Genomic DNA, 10,051 nt, shown 5'->3' with positions numbered 1-10,051 from the left:
AGCGCAGGAATATTCGATGAATTTCACCGACCCTAAATAGAATTCCATAGGAATAACTGTAACTATGATAAATTGATAAATTCCCTTGTAAAAAAGAAATAAAATTATATTCAATAAATAATTACGAAAAGATATTGTATTATATGTTTCAGCAATCAAAATTACATCCGCAATGTAAATCGCAATATTTAAAATGTTATAACGTCATGAAAATATTATCTTATTTTGATAAAGTTTTTTTCTTCTTTTTGGAGACAAGTTTTATTTTTACGTCTTATTAAAATATATCTATATATATATATATATTTGATATAAATTTTAATTCAATGATTATAAATAGAATCAAATATAATTTAAAATATGAAATTTATCAATCAATTAATTGACAAATATTCTATGAATGTAAATAAGAAATAAAAATGTTATACAAAGTTAGAAACAAATGAAAATTGAGATTAATAAAAGTAGATTTTTTGAAAGTACAGTTTCATCTACAATTTGTAATTATTAAATAACAATTTGCAATTATGCAATTAGAATTATTTAAACCTATGAATAACAATGTGATCTATAACTTCGTTAATAAATATTCATACATGAGTAAAAAATACAAAAGACACGCTTTAAAAATGATTTGTCTTGACAGTAAACACCGGAACAATTTGCAGATAGGATATTTTGTATAAATTCGTGCATTTTATTCATTAAGTAACAGACATAGAGACCTCGTACGCGGCCTTTGGTTTTATCTTTCATTCTCGTTCGCAATCTCATTTCAAGAAATACGACTCAGCATTACGATGTTTTTACGCGATTAGAGTCTATATTGTATTATGTACACAACACACAATTCGCCATACCACTTAGGTAATTAAATTACGATGTATTATTTTTCCTCGTTATCTATACTGACTCAATTTTCACTTGTAATTCAAACTTTTATATTTAAAATCAAAGTTCATCGAGGATTCATTATTCATTGGAACGTTATTCATTAAAATTCCATTTAAATTTGATTTTATTTCTTTCAATAATTAATAATCACATATAAATGTAAATTTTAATTCAATGAAACGTATTTTTATATTATAAAAAAGTGTTACAATTTACTAATGCGTATTAATGTATGAATTAATCCAAAAAAAGAAGTATAATGATCAAGTGAGAAGTAAAATGTGATAATCGTTGAACGTAACTGATTTCACATAGCAAATTCTCCTCCCTCCCTACCACTCAATCATTTAAATGACATTGAAAAGACCTCTCTATCATCTTTACAAAAAAAAAAAAAAAGAAGAAAATTCAAATAAAATATAAGTAATATCACAAAATGGAATTTGTATAGTAACAAAAAAAAAATATATAGGAATTGATATAAGTGAGTCACTTGGGGAACGTGTTTTAATAATAAAAATAGAACGATTGGTATCAAGTGTATGAGAAGAGTGGAATCGTGTTCCGCTGAATCGTTTAAAAGAAGGTGAAAGTCCGTGCTCGTAGAAGGGGCTCGTGAATTGTCGAGGTTGATAAAAAAAAAAAAAAAAGAAAAAAAGGGACAAAGAAAGAGACTCCTTTGGTGTACTCGATATGAATGGCGACCGAAGTCTCTGAGGAGATAAAAAAAAAACCACTCGATAAACGTTTCCTTTCTTTTTCTACTTCTTCTACTTCTTCCCACGTTTTTTTTTCTCTCTCTCTCTCTCTCTTAATTATGTAAAAAAAAAAGAGTATTTTAAAATTGATTTGTGTAATGTAATATAATAAATTTACATCAACGAATATAAATCAAATAATAATTTATAACATTTTTGTTTAAGTCACATTTAATCGTTCAAGAATTCATTGAATCATCCCATATATTATTTCATTAAGAATAACATAATGAAATATAATAATATTTATCATGAATTCAACACTATTCAACATAATTATATAAAATATTAAAAAATTCTCGTATAAATTATCCATTCTCACGGAAATTTTCTGCGCAAAAAGCCAACCTCTTCCTTTCTCCCCCACTCAACCCTCCTTTCGAATCAATCGCTATCGTATAAAATCACCTTTCATTTATACACGTATAGATAAATATTTAGCGAATTAAGTATAGTAGTAGTAATAGTAGTAATAGCAGTAGTAGTAGTAATAGTAATCGTTTGTCTCTCCAAGAGACGTAGAAATCGCGTGACGCACACGTTGGAATCTTACAAGGAGACCTCGAGAGCGGCCAGCGACACCGACGATTAGCAAGAAGCTCGTCATCCTGGAACGTCGACAAGGATAAGAGAGGAATCAGAAGAATAAGAATAAGAAAAAGAAAAAGAATAAGAAGAAGAAGAAGAAGCAAAAGTGAAGATACATATATATATACTCGTGTTTGTATTCTTGCGCGTGAACACGCGAACATACTGTCTCTACATTCATCTGACTTTTGTTGTATATGTGTGTAGTACACGGAAAGAGAGGAAGATCATTAACCCTTTGAAGCCTTTCGCTGAGTATTCTCTTAACAGAGGACACCTGCGTCGTTTCCGATAAGGCCCAACGTAAGAGTACCACTACTATTTCATTCTATCTCTTTCTTATTCTTATCTTTCACGAATCATCCAACCGCTCCCTTTATTTCCCTTTCCTTCCTTCCATCATTCTTCTTATTCTTGTCATTGCACATCCTATCACGTTGTTAGTTTCATTTTCATCAAAGCGGAAGTGATCTTATGATCTTCTTTATCTCACTTTAAATATCAACTTCTTCTTCTTCTTCTTCTTCTACTTGTTTTTTTTTTAACCATCTTCAGTTTCGTTATCGTATTGAAATTCTAATGAGATAGGAGAAGAAAAAATAAGAATCAAATAAAATAAGAAACTACGAATCATGGCTGGGCAATGAACTTTCTGATATATACCACTAACAGGTACACGTTCCATAGAATGTGTCCGAACACAGTTTGACAGGCGTTTGAACTTGCTTTCTAGAAGTTGTTTATGCCTGGACCAAGGTTAAATATGATGTAACTGAGACGCACAATTTTTATTAACCATGACTTCTTTCCTACAACGTATAAACATTGATTTAAAATACTAACAAAATAACACATGTAAAATAACAATGATTTAATAATAAATTAGAAGAAAATAATCATGCATGTGCAACGTAAAGAAAGTTAAATGTATTGTTTGGTGGTCCTTTCGCAATAAAAGGAGATTCGTCGATAGATTTAGCTCGTAGCCAGCTCGTAAGCTATAATTGTATGTATTTGGGTATTTGGGCAGTCTCCGTTTGGTAACCTTGGGCCCATTTCCATACGCACCACCCGCGATCAACGTCCTCTTCTGTTGTATCACCTGGGTCCAAACCTGATGACGAGTGTTCTAAATTTGTTCAACGAGTCATCTTACGTAATCCTGTAAACCACTTCTTTTTCTTCTTCTTCTACTCTCAGTAATGTGATTTATGGAACACCCAGTGGATATATCTCTGCTGCAAAATGAGTAATTAATTAGCATGAAAAATTAATCATGTGTACTTCTCGGAAGACTCGTGCAAAATAAACGTTAATCTTCGAACGTATTATAATAAATGAATAATTGTCGGATAACATGGACTGGGTAGGGGATTTAATCCATGATTTGAAGTTGGTATAAAAAAAAAGGTCAAAGTTATTTGAAATAGTAGATATGTTTCCTTGAGTAAAGGTGTGTTCTTTCATAGAATTGAACCACGTAACTTAACCACCCTTTGGACGCATCAATGTTAGATATATAAACACTATAATCGCAGGAAATGGTTCGAAGACGTTAACTAACAACGTGCTAAGAATAATTAGCTTAAGCTTTTCATTTCCAAGTATTCATACTATGAATGCTTAATTATAAATCGTAAAGATTCCTAACAGGACATTCACACATTAAACAAAACAAAAAAAATACAAATTGAATAAATGTTATGATAAAAGAATGAAACAGAGAAAGATTATTCTCAAGAAAATCATGATGATTATTATATTTATCGAGAACACACGAACGTTTACTAACTGAAAGTAGCTTGGTCGTCAAGTTTTTCCACATTTCTGACAGTTGGTTTTTTACACATTTTACATTTAAATAGAAATAAACGTACATGTGTTAAACAATTTGAAGAATAAGTTATTAATTTATTTCCAATGGTCGTAAAAATCTAGTTATTTGTTAAAAAGAAAATCGTATCAGCACATGCCAAGTTTTTGCAATATTTTAACTTAGTCCATTTTCAAAATGACTAGAGGACATTAAATCAAAAGATTTATGTTGTTTCGATAAAAAAGAAACTTTTCCAAGCATCCCTCGTAAAAGTTTCAAAAGTATTGGTCATCCGAGTCCACATTTGATCAAATCTTTCCGACAACTCTTACAAAGAAGGGAAAAAAAGCAACACACACACATACAAACACATAAACGACGAAGAAAGAGAGAGGAAAAGTCGTCCCCCGTCGTTGTCTTCGTCATCATCGTCGTCGTCGTCATCGTCGTTGTCGTCGTCGTCGTCGTTTTCATCGTCGTCGTTGTTGTCTTCGTCGTGTAAGAATCTGTGTTTCGGTGTTTCGAAGCCAAGGTCTCGTTGCGGATACCACCGAATATCGCTGCACACAACCGATGCCATATTAATGCAGGTCAGGTTTTGCGAGTTCGTCGCAATCTCTCGAGGTCGCCCTGCCCGCGCCTCAGATATTTTCGTGTAAACAAAAAACGCGAGATGATGCCAACGAGTCGAGAAAAACTTCGAGAGAAATCGATACACATTTCGGCAAAAACTCGGAAAATTTCCCATCGTTACTTTGTCAATACAACATTATTGTTTGGATTATTGTTTCTTTTCAAATTAAAGAACGCCAAAATGTCAAATTAAAAATTTTAACGAGCCTACAACAGAAACAACATAATTAATCAGTTCAGACGAAATTCATAATGGTAAGGTAAAGAATTTTATTTAATTAACCTTAGATTTGGATAGTGAATGAGTTAATTGTAATTGATTTTAATCAGTCCTGTCAACCATGTTCGGGATGCCCAATGAGACCATGTCCACCTGAAAGATCCTGTCCACCAAGATTTAAATGTCCACCAAGTTCTCCCCGTAACATTTGCATTGTACCACCAATCCCACAAAAACCAAGTTGGAAACCTTGTTGTATACGCGTTTATGGTATTCCATGCAATACACACCGTCGTCCACAAAGATTTATAAGATTCAATGATTTCGATTGCACATCTCAATGGTAAATATATATCTGTAATCAGAAGAAAAACAAAAGGATTTCATAGCCAATCAATAATTTCAACCAACCCTTAGTAAGGTAAGAGAAATAAATGATAAACCTTTGAAAGCCGGTTTCATTTCATTATCGTTCAAAACTTACAGATTCTTCTTGACCATTATACTAATCTCAATAGATCTAAAGTACAAAATGAAGGTCAGTTTGGAAAGCATTCTGATTGCCATGGATATCATTTTACGTATATTTATTTTATACAGTGGACGTGGTTTTCTGTTTTTCTTAAGATTCGATTAAATATCATTAAACTTAATAAAGTACCATCATAATTTTGTGATTTTTATTCTAAATCGATTAAAATTCCTGATCCAAATCCAACCATAACTCTGAGTACAAGTGTACCTAAAGAAAACACAATTGTAAAAGATTCGTACAAAATAAAAAATAAAAATTCTATGGGATGTATATAAAAATGAAACGTAATAACTGTAAAGTTTGAGAGAGAAAAACATTTAATATTTAAGATAAACTATTTAAGATCGGATTTTGTTATATTGTGCATCTGTCTGGTTGTAAGATGCATTTGAATCTCTTGTTACCACCTTCGAGCATAGTTTTCGATTACGACTAGACGCTGAGACGTGTCATTTCAACAAAAAAAAAAATGAAAGAAAAAGAATAGTAGTCGAGAATGTTGAAAAATATGTAAAATAAAGTGTAATCGTTAGCTGGTGCTACAAAAGAGCTTGCGTAGAGATGCGTGACCGTGCGTAAGCACAGTTCTTATTCTCCAAGTGAGAACAAGAGTAGAGAATAATAAGAAAGAAAGAGAAAGAAACGGAAATGACTGATGATATAGTTGGTGGTTCGTTGTCTACAAATGATGGTGGTGTGGTCCTGTGGATCGTATTTAATCGAAAGACGAAACGTCCTTTCCTCTTTTCTCGCATTCGAGTAAACGAACGAACTGAACAAAAATGAATGAACTCACGCATGCACGTGTGGCACGTAATGCTACCAACTTTTGTTCAACAATTCTTTACTCGTTTCAGAATCTTTAAACACTTATGCTCATGAAAATCTTTAACTAATAATTTTACACTTTAAATTCAACCATACTGATCTGTTTCTTTTAAATTAAAAAAGAAGATTATTGGTTGCAAGTTGTTATTATCTAAAACTGAAGATTGAAACTAGCATCAATTGAGATATCAAAATGACCAATAGATGTTTATATTTTTCTTTTTTATATTGCACTTTGAAAACCATTGTAAATAACCCTTTTAAAGGTTTGGTATTTGAAAGAATTCTAGAAAGGATACCGAAAGAGGATCACACAAGATGGATCGGTATTTCCTCCGAACGTGCCAGACCACTTTCCCTTTCCTTTGCAACGTCATGTATCTTATTCGAACGAACGGTTTCAATATAAAATCAACGAGCCCTACCTAGTGAATTTAATTTTATAATTGCATACAAAAATATTTAAATTATTGTCACAGAATATTATTACAATAATTATTTTTTAACAATTTGTACAACATTTTAAACAAGATCAAAAGTATTTTACTATTTAAATATAACTTTTTAGTTGTATCTACTTTGATATTGCAAAAAAATAACTTCATGTATTAATTTACAATATAAAAATGTACGAAAATATCAGTGTGATCCTTTTTTTAAAGTTTTGCACAAGTTCAACGACCTTTGTAGACGAAATGACTATGATAGCAAATACGAAAGAGGGGGAGAAAAGGGAATAAAAGATAAAAGAAAGGGAGACGTCGATGAGTAGTCCAAGGCCAGACACTGGCACTTTACTGGTTATGGCAGACCCTTCTCGAAATCCTCAGGGCCGATGTCTGCACCCTCGTTAATCAAAACCATTTTGCGAACCTTTCCTTGCGAGAACCTCTCTCAGCCCTATCTGTGAAACAATGACGTTCGCATGACCTTTCTGTGTTCTTTCTTTCAAGCTGTAAAATATATATGTGCATATATATATATTTATTTTATTTTTAGAAAGTATAAAACAAGTCAAATATCTTTGAAAAGAGATTCACTTTGTGAATTGTTTTTTTACTGAATACAAAATTATTGGACAGTATTATGGTTTTAGAAAATATATGAGACAATTTGCAATTTATTTAATACGATGAATTGAAATATTCAACTGAATGATATTAAAGGAGACCCATTTTTTTATTTTTACATTCGTTCAGCTATTGTTTCAACTCGTGTGACACAAAAAGGTTTGTTTCAAAGTAATTACGAGCTTTCCAAGCATTCGTCCTCGAATCATGCATTTTTATTTTTATATTTTTTTTTTGTCATTGCAAAATCCTTTTAAACCTTTCTCCTTTGAAAAATGGGATCAAGATTTTATTTTTATTTTTTATTTTTAAATAAAACAATACAGATTGCATATATGTGTGTATGAATTCGTCCTTATTTTTTTTTTCATGTATTCTCTACAACTTTCATTTTAAATTTCAAATACTTTTGTAATTTTTGATTAAAAGTTAAAGTGTCGAAAAAATAATTGGTAAGATCGTTTTGTTCGATAACCTGTTTCCTAAGACTCTTGAGTATTTAAACAGATTCAATTTCAATGTTTCTTCTTTGTCGATGAACTTCGACACGTTCGATGCTACTATGTATGTTAAACTGCACCTGCAACTTTTCTCGAGGGATTTATGCACCAGGTGTTTCTAAAGTCATGAATCAAATCGAATAAAGTGATAACAGAAGTTACTTTCAAAAAAAAAAAAAACTGTTGAACAAGATGAACAGTTCAATAACAATTATATTTTTGTGTTAATCATATTAATTATTTATCTAAATGAACCGTAACTGATAATAGTAATCGAAAAAATAATTACTATAAAACCGATAATATAATACCAGCTGTAAAAACCTAAAACACAAAACAGAACCCAAATACTGCAATAAATAATTTTGCAGTCCCTATTTTTTTTGTGCTGAAACAAAAGATAAAATTAAAATGATTTTAAATGATCGAATTAAAAGAAAGTACATAGAAAAATTTGGAAATTATTATTATTATTATTTAAGCCCTTTGGCAATAGAATATTAAAAAAACAAAAACTTTGTATAGCATGGCAAACAACTGACCTCTAATAAAAATCTAAACTTCACGTGTCCAAACGTGAAATTCACTTTCACGCCCGGGAGGCCGTTTCGAGATTAACGATGCTTTCGTTTTAGGATCCTTAGAAAGGGATCCTGACAAATCGGTTATCGTCTACGCCCTTGCACACGTTCAAAATACATTTTCAAAGGCTGTCGGTGAGAGAAGATCTCATCTGAGAGAAGATCTTCTTGAAGATTATAATGCTGATGCTACTTTCGCTTGATAGTTTGCTGTTCTCCTATGAAAAATATGAAACACCAAGATTGATTAGCATAATTACACATTTCGTTTATTAAAACAATATATTTTAATACGTATAAATATTGTATTATGTGTGAGTATTTATATATATATATATATATAAATGTGTCACGTTGTTTGTAATATTTTTTCTGTAAACAAATATAATGATAATTAATAAAAACGTATAAGAAAATTATAATTTTCCATTAGGATCGAAATATCTTTTGTAATAAAGCGTGGAATTTTTGGATATTTTGTGTATATGTTTTTTTCTTTTGCCAGTAAAAATGTGATTACGATGATTCCAGAAAGAAGAAGAACAAATTAAATGAAAGTTTGATAGAATGAGAAGGATAATTTTTTTTTTTTGGAAGAATTTGAACTTCTTTCTCTCTCTCTCTCTCTTCGTATCTTTTCTTTTTTTCATGCACGAGGAAACCGAAAAAGTGTAAACAAATAATCAAACAACATGTTTAATCATTCATTACACACATTCATAGAAATCATTTCTACTTGTTACCTTCGTTAAATAAACAAAACGAAGATCAATGATAAAAGGAGAATACGACGTAAATCTTTCCAAATATTATTTCTTACGTATGTTATTTTACAAAAAAAAAAATCAAAACAATAATAAACGAAATAATAGGAAGAGAGAAGAAAAATACTCAAAGAAAAAAAGACAAAAAGACATACATTTATAAGAATCTGTTTCTCGTTACGTATGCAAGGCAAAAGGTCGGTTTAAAGACGGGTTGTTGTTTGCAAGAGAAGCAGGTCGATATCGTCGTAATGACCTTGACCGATTGCAGGAAAAACACGTGCCTTCTAACACGTCAAAGGCTTCCTCTTCTTCTTCTTCTTCTTCTTCTTCTTCTTCATCATCTTCTTCTTTTACTGTTTATAATTATAATTATTTGTAATTCTTGTTATAAATACACCCACATAAATGAAGTGTTTTAAAATTCACATTAATACTTCGATGTAATGAATTGTGTGCGTATAAATTAAAATACTTTGACAAATTATTTATTTAATATTAATCGTAATTTTCAATAAACGGAAGTATATTACGTATAACAATTTTAAAAATTGAATTTTGAAATAATATTAAAGTATACTGTACAATTCTCGTGTGTATTCGTCATCCTATATCACACAGATAACAAACCCAACACTTCTCGAGAAACAAATTGCGATAAACAGCGAATTGTTGATCAAGTTTTTTTTTCTTTTTTGTTTTTTTTTAACGTGAAATAAACAAGCCAACAAAAAAAAGAAACAACATTAATCTAGACGACCATATATTACGAGGAAACAAATATAAGAACAAAATAAAAGTAAATAGGATGTTTGTTTTGTAAAAATGTGTAAACCAATTCAAAACGAACAAAAATTTAATCCT

The 10,051-nt window shown here is 30.7% G+C and overlaps 1 long non-coding RNA gene across 3 annotated transcripts in view; it reads right to left on the bottom strand.

The window, feature by feature from the left end:
* Positions 1-483: 483 nt before the first annotated feature.
* The window catches only part of LOC107068837 (uncharacterized), a 23,735-nt gene continuing 14,167 nt past the window's right edge, over positions 484-10,051 (bottom strand). For 2 of the 3 annotated variants that reach the window (XR_016177697.1, XR_016177696.1), the window contains exons 3-7: positions 9,343-9,543; positions 8,385-8,641; positions 4,973-5,264; positions 2,904-4,896; positions 484-2,816 (exon numbers count right to left, since the gene is read on the bottom strand). This is a non-coding gene — a long non-coding RNA (uncharacterized LOC107068837). The remainder of the gene's footprint in view (positions 2,817-2,903; positions 4,897-4,972; positions 5,265-8,384; positions 8,642-9,342; positions 9,544-10,051) is intronic. The other variant, XR_016177695.1, reaches the window with a different exon arrangement.

Source organism: Polistes dominula, unplaced genomic scaffold, assembly GCF_049000335.1.
Source record: "Polistes dominula isolate Pdom_NZ unplaced genomic scaffold, Pdom_raw_medaka contig_19, whole genome shotgun sequence".
In the NCBI taxonomy this organism is placed as follows: Eukaryota; Metazoa; Arthropoda; class Insecta; order Hymenoptera; family Vespidae; genus Polistes; species Polistes dominula.
Note: the sequence above shows the minus strand (reverse complement) of the source record. Positions and strands in the feature narration are given on the sequence as shown.